Source organism: Panthera onca, chromosome B4, assembly GCF_046562875.1.
Source record: "Panthera onca isolate mPanOnc1 chromosome B4, mPanOnc1 haplotype 2, whole genome shotgun sequence".
Classification (NCBI taxonomy): Eukaryota; Metazoa; Chordata; class Mammalia; order Carnivora; family Felidae; genus Panthera; species Panthera onca.
Window position 1 is genome coordinate 87517148 of NC_138345.1, and position 13396 is coordinate 87530543.

At 42.2% G+C, this 13396-nt stretch overlaps 1 protein-coding gene across 3 annotated transcripts in view; it reads right to left on the bottom strand.

Moving 5' to 3' along the window:
- The window catches only part of TAFA2 (TAFA chemokine like family member 2), a 527083-nt gene that overhangs the window by 493276 nt on the left and 20411 nt on the right, over positions 1-13396 (bottom strand). Inside the window, exon 1 of one of the 3 annotated variants that reach the window (XR_009617192.3) lies at positions 1907-3078. The exons of 1 other annotated variant lie outside the window; for it this stretch is intronic. The gene's annotated coding sequence lies outside the window, so the exon portion shown is untranslated. Of the gene's footprint in view, positions 1-1906; positions 3079-13396 lie in introns of those variants that run through there. One more of the 3 variants, XM_060657089.3, reaches the window with a different exon arrangement.

The following is a 13396-nucleotide window of genomic DNA, read 5'->3' on the forward strand; positions in this document are numbered from 1 at the left end:
CCATCGGTAGTGACACTGCTCCCATAGCATCACATCTACAAATGTAACCCAATCTTTTCACTGAAAATTAAGAAAATAATCAAATAAGCTCCAGTGTGATAACTGATGGCCTCTGAATGACTACTGATGGCTTTAAAAAATTAGGACTCTAAAAAAGTCAGCATGCAAACAATTGACTCAAGATGAGATCCAAAACAGATAAAGTAGGCAAAGAGAAATATGAATGTGTCTGATGATTTTTAAGGAGGTTAGGTGCCAATTCTGAAATTGTAAAAGGTTCAACCAGTCTTGAGAACACATGTGCAAACATGGAAAGGCTGGAGTAAATACAAGGAATCTTAATGCTTTGTTTTTTTAAGGTTTTAGAAGTGTTTTTTAATCTCCTTTGCTAGTTATTGCCATTTAGCACTTTACACAGAAATCTTAAATTAATTACTCATTTGTCTTAACTTACATTGCCTAATAGAGCAGTTTTAAAGTGTTAATTGATAACAGTCTGATTATTGATGTCTCCAACAATCTAGTTGGGAAGACAGGAACCAGATAATTACCATCCAGTCAATAGTCATTGAAATTCATCCTGTCCTGAGTGAAGGACCCTTATACACTAACTGCTTCGGGGGTACTTTTCAGAGTTAAGATTGCATATAGGGTTTGTTTGTTGTTGTTGTTGTTTTTCCAAGAATGATTTTTGCACAATTCAAGAGGGGATTTACACTCACAAAAGGAAGATATTTTCTTTTCTTACTGCCACAAGTCAAAGTCAGCCAGCACGAGGGGGAAGAGAGGCTAGCTAGCCACTACAGTAAGTACACATTTGATTCCAAACCCTTCAGGCAATTGTTTTAACACTTGGTCAGGAAGTGGAATACTGAGTAGAAAAGCGACGCGTCTACCCGAGGGCTCAGCGAGCGCCTACAGTTCGTCCTTTTCAAGTAGAGACGAGATAGCTCAGACTGCAGTTCTAGGAGAAATAGGGCGACGAATATCAAACTTTCCTTTGCAAAGGCAGTTTCTGGAAATAACACGTTCCCCACTGACAAGTGCAGATCAGTAGCCTAAAGAAAACACCTCTTAGTAGGAACCCGGCCTTTTGGAACAGAAGGGGGAAGGGACAGCAAAGCAGCAGGGCAGAAAAGCCACGTACCATTAACAAGATTTGGGGAGGCACCTATCAGGAAAGAAAAGTATTTTAAAAAATCGTTTCTTGAAGCTGTTTTTTTTTCTGAACGCTGTTGGTGAAACGATCCTTTCCCTAAAGCTGTCCTGTAGAATCCTTTACCGAAGCTTTGCTTCATTCAGTCATGAAGTGTCCGTTCCCAAATCTAAGAATATCTTTAAAACACGCGAGGCTCCAGAACTTACCAAGATGATTCTTTATGAAAAGAGTTAGAGGTGGGAAAATCAATAGCCTCATTGAAACGCCCACCCTCTGCAGACAGGCCCGAGAATTAACTAATCAGAAGTGGACGGAAAGTAGGGATTTCAGAAAGGCGACCCGACACGTCCCACCGATCCTCCCTTGAACGCGACCCCCAACTCCTTACGAAGAGTCCAAAATGGTTACCAGGCGGGATGGGCTTGTGTGAGGAATGGCATTAAACCCACTGCAACCCTCGGCCGGGCCGCTCGCTGTGTTAAGAGAAATGGGGCAGAGGAGAGAGGGAGGGCACCGCTCCCCGAGCCTCCTCCTTCGCGTGCTCTGAGCCCCTCTCGGCGTCCCTCCACCCCCGCCCCTACCCTGACCGCCCGCGAGGGAGGTGCCGGGCGCCCGGCCCGCACCTGCTCTCACCCCTCGCCGTCCCGGGGCGGGCCCCCTACGGCCCGCGACCCCCGGGTCCTCCAGCTGCCGCCCGCTCCCCGGCGCCGGCGGGGAGGGGAGGCGGGAGACGCGGCTCGCACCTACCTGCAGCCCGGCTTCCTGGTGGCGGCAACACCTAGCGACGCTCCTGCAGCTTCCGCGGGCCCGCGCCAGCCTTATCGCTCTTGCATCGCTTCCAAGATGCCAATCCGCCGTCGCCGTTCAGGGGCATAGGGAACCCACGTCTGGTGTGGTGTGTGCTCGTGGAGGGCGTGTGAGGGTGGCCCTGAGCGCGCGTGTGTGCGCGCGCGTGTTTCCTCCTGCGATGGCAAAGAGGGCTCAGGAATCTCTTGACATCCACACTGGAGTCCCCCTGAAAGCGGGTGCAAGGTGGCGCGCGTGAACCTCGCCTCTCTTCCCGGCTCTTTCTTCCGCGGTGTCAAAGTAATCAAAAGACGTGTTTCCTGAGGCAAAAGCCCGAGCCCCGCAGCCCTGGCCAGCGCCCGCGGTCGCCCGCGGTCCTCAGCGGGTGCGTGGGGTGCGCTCGGCTCCCCCGAATGCGAGAATCGAGGCGGTCTTGCAGCAAGTAGCTCTTATTCCATCTCTGATCCGTTTGCTCTCGACGCCGGGTAGACTTTTCCTCTCGCCTCGCGTTGCCTCTCCCTCTCACAGACACACACACTCACACATCCTCCGTCCCTCTCTCCCGCCCTCCCTTTGGCTCTCGAGGGAAAGGCAATTGGACGGAACGATTCACCTTCAGGAGAGCAGGCAGGCTACTCCCGTTCCCTGGCTCTCGCGGGTACCAGGTCTCCAGCGCGGAGGAGTTGCCGGCGAGGCTCGGGGCAGCAAAGAGCGGCTCTGCGCTCGGCGGTCCTCGGCCCTCAAGACGCCGGCCTCCTCGGATCAGCTGCCCCTTGTTCCCGCTCTTAGCACACAGGTCCCAGCTGGTGCCCTCTCTCTCGGACGCTTTGCGCCCAGGCCACTTAGCAGCAACTCCTGGCCAGCTGCAGCCCCTCAATCCCGCCTCGAAGTGCTGCGGGCAGAGCCCCACGCAGCCCCGCCGCTGCCCCCCTGGGCATCGTGGGCTGGAAGGAAGGCAAATCCGCCGCTGTCCCCTGCCCCCAGCACGCGGCCGCCGTCACCACCGACAAGGTGCGACTTCCAACATCGAACACGAGCGAGCAGCTGTTGCCCGTGTCACTTCGCTAAAGGCGGGAGGGAAGAGAGGAGGGGCGGGGGAGGGGGCCCAGGAAACAAATCCGGATGACCAGGCGGAAAAAAAGTAAGAGGTTTAGTAACCGAAACCCGCTCCCCGCCTGTCACCCCAGGCGCTGTACTGTCGAGACACCGGTGGTGTCTTTCAGAAAGTCACCGTAAAGGGCAGGACCCCCTGGGTCCACCCAGACCCCTTATTCCAACCAGGCTGGCTGTCCTGAGAGTACGGAGTGAGGGCCTCCTCGGATGGTGCAAGGACCACGCGGAGAGAGAAGAGGTCCCGACACCGCAGGTTGAATTAAGCATTAAAGTGGGATGGCAGAACCCGGCGGCGTGGCCTCCCTCCGGTCCCTGCCAATAGCCTGTTCTGTTAGCAGCCGCGGCTGCTGCGAAGAGCGAACTGCGGTCCTGCAGGAAAGGAGACAGTAAAGGATGAGAGGGCGGCAATCGGTGTAAAAGCTGGACTATGTCTCCCTCTAGAGGGAGAAGCGGGTTAGAAAGCTTGACTGGAGGTAAGTAGGACTCCCAGTTTCTCCACAAAGAAAAAAAAACAGCATCTGGTTCCTGAGAATTTTGCATTTTTACAAATTCCAGCCTCTAATGGATTTAGAGACAAAATTTGCACTGCCACCCTATGTAAGCAGAGTCCTTGCTAAAGGAACATCGAGATATTTACAGAAATATAATAGCAAGAGCCTGGAAGGTCATGTCCTTACAGGTTTGGTCAAATTGGCTGTTGGTTTAGAATGCGTATGAACTCAAATGAAGGGTCTTCTTAGGCTCGCTGTGATCAAGTTTGGGATGAGCAAAACTTAATCTAACGATTAGAACATCATAAAAAATGAATGAGTAGCCATACTAGATTTAGAAAAAGATAAGAAAATCTGAAGCAAAGAAGATGCTGATCCACAAAATCTTACATACAAGTCCCTTACAAACTGGGAATGTCTCAAAGATCTTGTTTCAGAGCCAACATTTATACCTCTTATTCAACTAACTGGTAATTTCCAAGGTGACTGAATTCCTCCCAGCTCTAAGTGTTGTGCTTTGATAACTCCGATTTGCTGAAATCATCGACAAACTAGGCATCGCATGCTCCCTTCACCAGCTATAAAATAAAGGTAACACTAGTCACCATATTTACAAACAAATATGGAATATATGTTTCACTTGTTAGTGATTTTAACATGCTTTGTAATTCAAACATATTTTATATCTGAAAGGCGTCAAGTAATTTAGGTTGGTGTGGTTGTTTTAATAAAAGCGCTACAGATTTTGTTTCGTTACTTCAGTCAGATTCAAGCGAGCTTCTATCTGTAACCTTAATATTTAAGTGTTGTGAACTTGCTAATTGAAGGCTTGCTTTCGAAATGTTTCTGCATGTCTGACTTACAAAATATGTACTTATGTTATGATTAAATTCCTTCCCATTCACCATTCACTCTGAATTTTTGAAGCGATTCTATTTTAACTTGATAATTGAATTTAATATAAGCCTAAAGAAAGAAAAGAACTTATAAGAAAATACCTTAGACTGACAAGGAGCCAAAACCAAACCAGGTGAGGATTGCTCTTTTAGCTAATTTTCCTGTGGTACATTTGAATCAGCCTAGCACCTGACAACCATTTCAGGTACCCTCAAATGGTCTCTTTCAAAAGACTCATGTCACATGTGCCAAAGATTTTTATTTTATTCCTCTTGCCTGGCTACTTATTTCCCCAGGGATCAAAGTTTTCCTCTTAAAACAACTGGCACTGTTTTATTGCAAATCTTATAGTAATTCTGTGTCTGCTACGTTAAGAAGTAGGATGGAATCCAAGTAGGAATGGCAGTGGAAATCGGGGCCCTGTGCTGGGAGGAATAGCCATTTATAAAATCACTTTAGAACATTGGCCTTCCTTTCCCACAAGAAATAAAAAGCATACATCATAATCCTTCAGTTTCTAATTCATTAGTTCTGTGTGGTTGTAGGAAAATCTATAATTTTATCATATTGCTGAAACTATTTTTTGTTAAAATGGCATTTTCATCCTTATTTTCCTAATTAAGCCTGTCTTTATAAAAATATGAAAAAAGTAAAGAGAACAAATGTATGAATTAACTACGAAATACAACAGAGAATTTCTTATCCAGCGTCATATGATACTGGAATTCTATAACAACATTCGTACTATTTGTCAGTATCCAGATAATTCCTAGTGATTTTTAGATCAAGGTATTCCTATTTCCAGCACCTCCTAGACTTTAAAACCAAATCTTTTGTTTTCTCCCCAGAATAAAATAGCAAATACATTCCTAGTTTGATAGAAATCTTGAGATGATGCTTATCATCTATTTGTTTAAACTGTCCACTTCCTCCTGTGTAAGCAATAAAAAATCATTGCTTGGAATGCTGAACTTCACCAATTGTAACTGTGTATAGCTCTTCATATTCTGAGGGAGTACTAAAATGTCACTTTGGGGCACTTTAAGCTTTCTGCCAGAGGTTTAATATGTTATCTCAAATCTTTATCTCAAGTCCTCACAACATCCCTTAAAATAGATGATATTACCCCCATTATACATATGAAAAAAAATTGAGACTTAATTTCACTGTCATGAAATGGCAGAGCTGGGATTCAAACCAGATCTACCTAAATCTAAAGCCAGTTTTTGGTTTCGGTTCGGTTTGGCCTAGGCTTTGATTTTTCTCTATGTTCCCAAGCACCGCCGCTAAAACATGCTATCTCCTGTGTTACGGAGAAATAAAAATCATTTGGATTTTTGGATATGGAAAAGCCTTAGCCAAGGAACTTGGCTTCATTAATGAGAACAGAAAGGAGTGATGGAAAAGAGAGGAAAACTTAGCACCAGCCCCTCTCCGTAGTCAGCCCGGGGCAGGGAGTATTAGAACAGATGAACACAAAGTTCTGATTCCCAGTACATACATGAAAAGGAATATCACAAGCCTCTCATTGCTGCTTGTCTCCTCTTGTTTTGTTTCTTTGGCGCTAACCGCCTTATTTCTATCTTTCCCAATAATGCCTCTCCCACTCATCTTTTAGGTGTTTTTGTCTACTTAGGTGAACAGAAGAAGCACCGAATCCATTCCATACAATCCAAGGTGGCATGCATATGTTATTAACTTTTAGACTCCCCATCACCTAGCATACTACCTAACACAATAAATACTCTTTAAATACTTTCTGGTCGGTAATCAAGACACCAAAGATCAAATAAGCAGACAGATGCCATGAAAAGAAATCAAGAGAACTACTCCATGGAGTGGTGTGAGAAAGAACTGAGGCGGGAAAACTGTCCTATATGTAGCAAATGGAATAATCCACTCCAAAATTGTAGTGACTTAAAGAACAAATATTTTTTTTTATTTTTTTTAACGTTTACTTATTTTTGAGACAGAGAGAGACAGAGCATGAACAGGGGAGGGGCAGAGAGAGAGGGAGAAACAGAATCCAAAACAGGCTCCAGGCTCTGAGCTGTCAGTACAGAGCCCGACGTGATCTCACGGACCGTGAGATCATGACCTGAGCTGAAGTCGGACGCTTAACCGACCGAGCCACCCAGGCGCCCCAGAACAAGTATTTATTGAGTTCACATTTCTGTGAATTAGCAATTTGGGTTGAGCTCAGCTAGGCTCAGCTGCGTAGTTTCTCTGGACTCAGCTTAGGTATCTGTGGTGACCTGAAAGTCTAGTGCCTCATTCCTTATCTGACAATCGGCTGACCATACCCTGGAGTATCAGGGAGTAACTAGGCCACGTGTCTCTCACCATCTAGTAGGCCAGCCTGGCTGTTTAACACAGGCTTCTAAGAGTAGCGACAGGGGAAGCCTCAGTACTTAAGCACCTTCCAAGGCTCGGCTTGCATCGTGTTTACTACGGTCTCCTTGACTAAGCAGCTCATCAGGCCAGCCTCGTAATGGATAGAGCTACAATAACATATTCAAGAACCTGGTACAGGGAAAGGAAGAAGTTGTTTTGATCTTTACAATCTGGTACAATAGGTATCCCAGAAGGTTAGCATTTTGCATGGTAGCTTAATCCACTAGATGTCTTGTGGACTGATCTGTGAAGAGCAGAATATTCCCAGCACAGTATAAAGGACACCTATCTTGAGTAAGAACGAGAAGTTTGTCCAGATTATCAAGTCTCCAGATTTGCTGTCATTATCAGATAGTCTGTGCAACAGCTTTCACCAATACAATGGAACATGCCTCTGTAATTCTTTCTCACTAGAAAGCACAAATTTTCCAAGACTTAGTGTACTTTCCACATTAGCCATTGAATCAATCCCAAGGCTTTAATGGACAATTAAGATTTATCAACAGTATTATAAAATCTGACTTGTTAGTTAGGAATCACTAGCAACCTTTACATGGCAGTAATTATTTCATTGTTGGTAAATGGACCCCACATAATCTGTTTTGGTTAAAGACTTTGTTTTCTTCCTGATTTCTTAACGTGTTCCAAAGAGTTAAGAGGAAAAATACCTATCATAAATAACTTCCCAAATGGGCTTGATTGAAACCCTTGGCCCTACCACATCTATAAATAATCTCACCTAGTTAACTCCAACTCATTCATTATGGCTCAGGACCAAGGTTAGCCCCTCTAGAAAATCATCTGATACTTCCCTCCATCTTCACACTCACTACATTGTGTTATAATTGACTCATTTTTATAAATTTCATAAATTATCCCACATTAGTACATTTGTATTTCACCTCGTGAAGTTTTAGACATGGATAGATGGATGGGTAATTAACATATGTCAATGGACAAGATTTTGGAATAACATATGATCACACTTACCTTAATATCCAATAATAATGATTTCATGCTTTCATCGTGCTGATCACATGAATTACATTCATCTAGAGATTAGATCCTCAAGTGACTTCTGGAAATCTTGAACAATGCTGACATGGTCTATGAAATTAGCCTTTTTCATTGCTGTACAAATACACACACACACACACACACACACACACACACACACACACACACATCTCCAGAGACAAGGATCTCAGACTTACTCCTTAAGGTCTATCTTGGCCTGCTGACCTCCAGAGTCCCACCTACTTGTTTCTATTTCCTACATTCAGCTGTTTCCATGCACAGTTGAGCACTAAGCCTTGTTTTAGAATAGTAACTGAAGTCCAATTTTCTCCAACAGCTGAACTACAGTGGCTCCTACGGTTCACAGGAAGTTCCGCTTCTCCACAGTGTTATATTCAATCAAGGATCAAAGAAGAATAGCCCTAGACTCCGAACCCTAGCTTTCCATGATCAACTCATTTAAATTACAAGCACATAAACCTTTTTCCCATGTTGCCAGAGTAACTAGGTAAGGAAGAAACCCAGCATTAGCTTCCTGTTGAACTCAGTAAGAGCCCTTCCCTTTGACAACTTAGATGCTGGTGTTTTGCCTGGGTCTCTAATGTCTAGGTATCCTCATCCCTTGTAATCACTGAGGTCTGCCACAAGGAGGGATAAGGTGAGATGGGCCTTCTTGGTTTCTTTGCCTGCCTGGATGCTTGCTGAGCTGCAGAGACCAGAGAGAAAAAGAGCCTTGGGAGAATCTAACATTTGTTTCCCCCGTTGTTTGGGAACAAATGTGAAATTTGCCTGCTTATTGCCTGCTTATTGCCTGAAAATTTCTAAGGGGAGAAATGTGGCTGAAGTGGCCAAGAACAGCAGTCCAAAATAGAGAGATCATCTGAGAGTCAAGAGTCAAATCTATTCAACTGGTCAAAGACATATTAGTTTTATGGACCAAGTGACCATCACAAAAGGCTGTATATAGCCTGAGACATCAAGGCATTGGGAGAAGAATAAAGCAATGCCTTGACTACACTTAATAGTTTATGCCCAGTTAGTAATGAGCTTAATGTTAAGTTATATGAATAATGGCCTTTTGGACATTTTAGTTCTATAGGATAAAGCAGCACACACACAAAAAACTATTTTACAGACACCACTTGTTCACAGAAAGGAGCTATTAATATTATAGTAGTCTGAGATCTCATGACTTCTGGAACTAGGTAGGAAGCAAGTAAACAGCTATAGAATGATTATGAACATCTCACATGGATTGAGGATTGGGAAGAAACTGACAAATCCCAGATATATGAGAAATTAGTGGCCCATATAATGAACATACCAGTCTCAACAACATAAATTTGGAGGGCAGGATCATTGGCTTTGTAGGTGTTGTCTTACTAACTGTTCTCTTGCTCCATCAGAAACAAAAATTTCCATTGGTTTGAGGAAAGAAGTCCAGGCTCTTTAACCACTGTTCCTCATTTAATTCATTGGCTGTCTTCTTTCATAAGATTTTTGTAACGGTTACCCAGAGCGGTCTTTCTTCTGTCTTCACTTAAGGAGCGATACAACCTCCTACAGCCTATAGCTCCAGATGGCCCATCTCTTGATTTATCGTGCTTGTAGTAATCATGGCCATTTGATATTTCTTCTAAACCTCATTCTTCCTGCCTGGTTTACTGCATTAATTATATTGCCTTTGGCCTCTCGCCCCCTTTGCAACCACTTTCCTCTCCCCACTTACCCTACGTAAGGTTGTGGAAGCAGACAGACTGTCGCTTCAACAGGGAACCAAAGATTTCACACAGAAAAGGTACATTCTGGAGGAACAGACCAAGACGAAAGTCAATTTTCAGTACCATACTTAAGAGGCTGGGTCGTCCTAACCTTTAGCTCAAAGTCTCATTTTCCTCTATTATTTGCTGACTAAATAGATTAATAAACCACAGTTTTGTTCATTCACAGAATGTGGCTAAGAATGGAGAGAAGGGGGATGAAATCCACTAAACTAAATGACCACACAATAAAGACTGTTTTTAACTGAAACTAAGTAGAGAGCAATGTTCACAAATTTTCCATCAAAAATAAGAAAGAAAACTAACTTCTCTCTTTCTTCTCATAATAGTTCTCTAAAATAGATATCATCTCATTTTATGATTTATAAACTAAGGCTCAGAGGTTAGATAACTTGTTCAAGTAATTCAGGTAAAAAGTGAGGGCAGCCAGAATTGTAATTCGATTTTTATTGACTCAGGAACATAAACAAGAACTCCGTCTCCCAGTTTCCAGTCCGGCGTACTTTTCACCCTACGTATTGTTCTGATCTAATTATTTCCAGAGAGCTCAAGCTCGAGCTCTGAAATTTCTCCATGCAAGCTCTCTTTGAATCCCTATACAAAATTTCCTCCCTTTTTAGTATGATAGAGAATGATTTCTGTCACCCAAAAGGATCAGAATGTTGCCCAGGCAAGTTTTAGTTTCAATTTTTTTGTACATTTTGGCCACCCAGTGTCAAAACAGCGCAACTGCAGGCAAATACTAATGTTTCTGAACAAGCATGATAGTGTATATACACTGTTGCTTTATAGCAACAAAAATAAATCATGACAGAGGTTCTGGAGTCTTTGAACGGTAACGTTTATACATATAGAAGATACTCCCACCACAGAAAGATGTGCATGAAACTGAGGAGACAAATCTTTAAAAATGAAAAATTTAAATAGCATAAGTGAAGATGTGCCTGTTCCAAAATGCTAGAAAAAATAAAGGAGTAAAAGGAAATGAGATAATAAAATTTAATTGTATGTGAGGAGGCAGTAAAAATAAGAGGAGTTGTATTCAGGTTTTGTTTCACACATTTTTTAATGTAGAGGTTAATTAGACAGCGTAATGAGCCACACAAAGAATTAGTGGAATTGCCAATATTAGAGGTATTCAGTGAAATCTCTAGTTAGACAACTGATGGGAAACCTATAGAAATCAAGTTCCACCAAGGTGTAATGACAAACACAAGTGAACACCATGCAACAAGAGATCCATTAGGACTAACATTAAAACATCATCATCTAAGTGGACTCACTACACATTTAATTGTACATAGATAGCACCTGCCCTTTGGAAAGCACAATCTAATTAAGCAGAGATGGTGACATCATCACAAAATGAAGGTATTAGCTCATTGATCCAATTACATGAATGACAAAGCAGATTAGATATAGAGCCTATGTTTGTTTTAAATTTAAAAAGCAGAGGGGCGACCGGGGTGGCTCAGTTGGTTGAATGTCTGACTCTTGATTTCAGCTCAGGGCACGATCCCAGGGTCCTAGGATCAAGTCCCACTTTGGGTCCCATGGTGAGCATGGAGCCGGCTTAAGATTCTCTCTCTCTCCCCCCTGCCACTCCCCCCCCCCCAACTCATGCACTCTCTTTCTTTAAAATTAATTAAGTAATTTTAAAATTAATTAAATTTTAAATTTAGAAAATATAGCCATAGAACTCTGAGTATAATAAGAAAAGGATTTTTAATGATAATAGGTCTTCTTTTGTAATTACTCAGGATTTGTGCTTGGGTTCTCTGGGTCAACCTCTATTATGAAATCCTACCTCTATTGGAGTATTGGCCCTAACACCGTGCAAACGTGTACAAGGCTATGGATTAGACCAGTGGCTCTCACATTTTGATTATTTCCTTATGTGAGACAGAAAGCATTCTCATAAATGTACCAGGGTTATTCAAAATTCTTGGCTTCTTTCCTGTAAGTCCTTTCTCTTCTGCTGACAAAGCACAGCTAATACAAGTGAGTGAAAAGGACAATTACAGGGATAACATTTCCAGTTTACCTTTCAAAATAAATTCTTCCCAAAGTTCAGTGCTTTATTAGTGCTTCCCAAAGTTCAGTGCTTTATTAGTAGTAACTTTATTATTAACAACTAACTTCACAACAAATCACCAGATTTTATGAAGCTTGTAATCAAGCAATAAATACTGTTAAAAATCATAATATAATTGTCCCTTTGTGGTTCAAGGCATATAGCAAATCAGGAAAAAGTGGGTAGGAAGAGATTCAGTCTATACTTATCATCAACTCATAGGATTGGAAAGGAAATTTCCAAAACACTCAGTTTTCCTTCAAACTATCCTAGACCCACCCAAAATCTCTTTCTCATTTTAATAACATTCAATACTCAGCAATGGAAACTCAACAGCCTCTCCAAGAACGTACTTGTAAGGAGATGCTTCACAGAGTGCTCTGTTTCACAATGTACCTGTTCCAGTTTTGTCTTTGTGGGTTTTGAATAAAGGTCTCCCTCTTTTTATGATCAAGTTTCAAATTCTCCAAGGATATCCTCTAGGAAAACTCCTCTCAGTCACCATTAGATGTTTTGCAAGTTGACAAGGTATTATAGCTGAGCCTACCAAAGTCCTCTGACATCTATAGAGGAAAAGTCACCCTACTCCTCTCTCCTTAATAACATTATGGGATGCCTGGGTGGCTTGGTCAGTTATGCATCTTCTTAATCTCAGCTCAGGTCTTGATCTTGGGGTCATGAATTCAAGCCCTGCATTGGGCATAGAGATAAATAAATAAATAAATAAATAAACAAACAAACAAACATTGTCTAAGCTTCAGTTCTTTCCTTGACAGACCTCACTGTTTCCTTTAAAAGACTGTTAGAATCATTGATATTGTAATACACTCTATCCCTCCAAAAAAGTACTAATACAAATGAAATATTTGAAAACATTTGTTTTTTTTATTCACGCAGCATTCTGAATTACCAAAGGTGTAATCCAACCCTTGAGAGAAAAAAATATAAATTGCAACTGTGCTGCTACAATAAGTTTCTTAACTATTTCATTATTCTGAGAATAAAAAATATACCTCATTTAGTCCAAGAGATGTAAATTCCAAGGTAAAAATTATTTACAGAAGATTAAAACTTAATATGAGGGTGCCAGAGATGCCCCAAAATAAGCTCAAACAATGATTACTACTTGAAATATTTGCCTCATATTCTAGGGTTTTTTTAATGCAACTATGAAATTTTATAAAACACAGGCCACAAGTAATGTATTTTGTTCTCTTTGGTGGAAATAATTATAGTCAAGATGTGAAGTAACTGTAGCATTTATACCAGCAACCCAGGAAGTTTTAAGACCACAAATTTTGCCCCGTTTCTCTAATGAATTTATATCCAGGAGTCACTATAAATGTCTGTCTTTCTCTTCTGGACTTAGACTGGGTAGCTGCTAATATACCAAACAGTTTTCAATCCCTCCTATTTGAGCAAGAAAGGAGGGATTGAATAGGTCTAAAGCCATACTTTAGAATTCAGAGGAAAAATCCCTCTGCTTATGGATTATCTGCCTAGTTTTAAGGGTAATTACTTGAAAATTTAAGTAAGTTCAGGGGTGCTTGGGTGGCTCAGTTGGTTGAGCATCCACTCTTGATTTTGGCTCAGGTCATGATCTCATGGTCATGAGATTCAGCCCTGTGTCAGGCTCCACGCTGGCCTTGGAACCTGCTTGGGATTCTCTCTCTCCCTTCTCTCT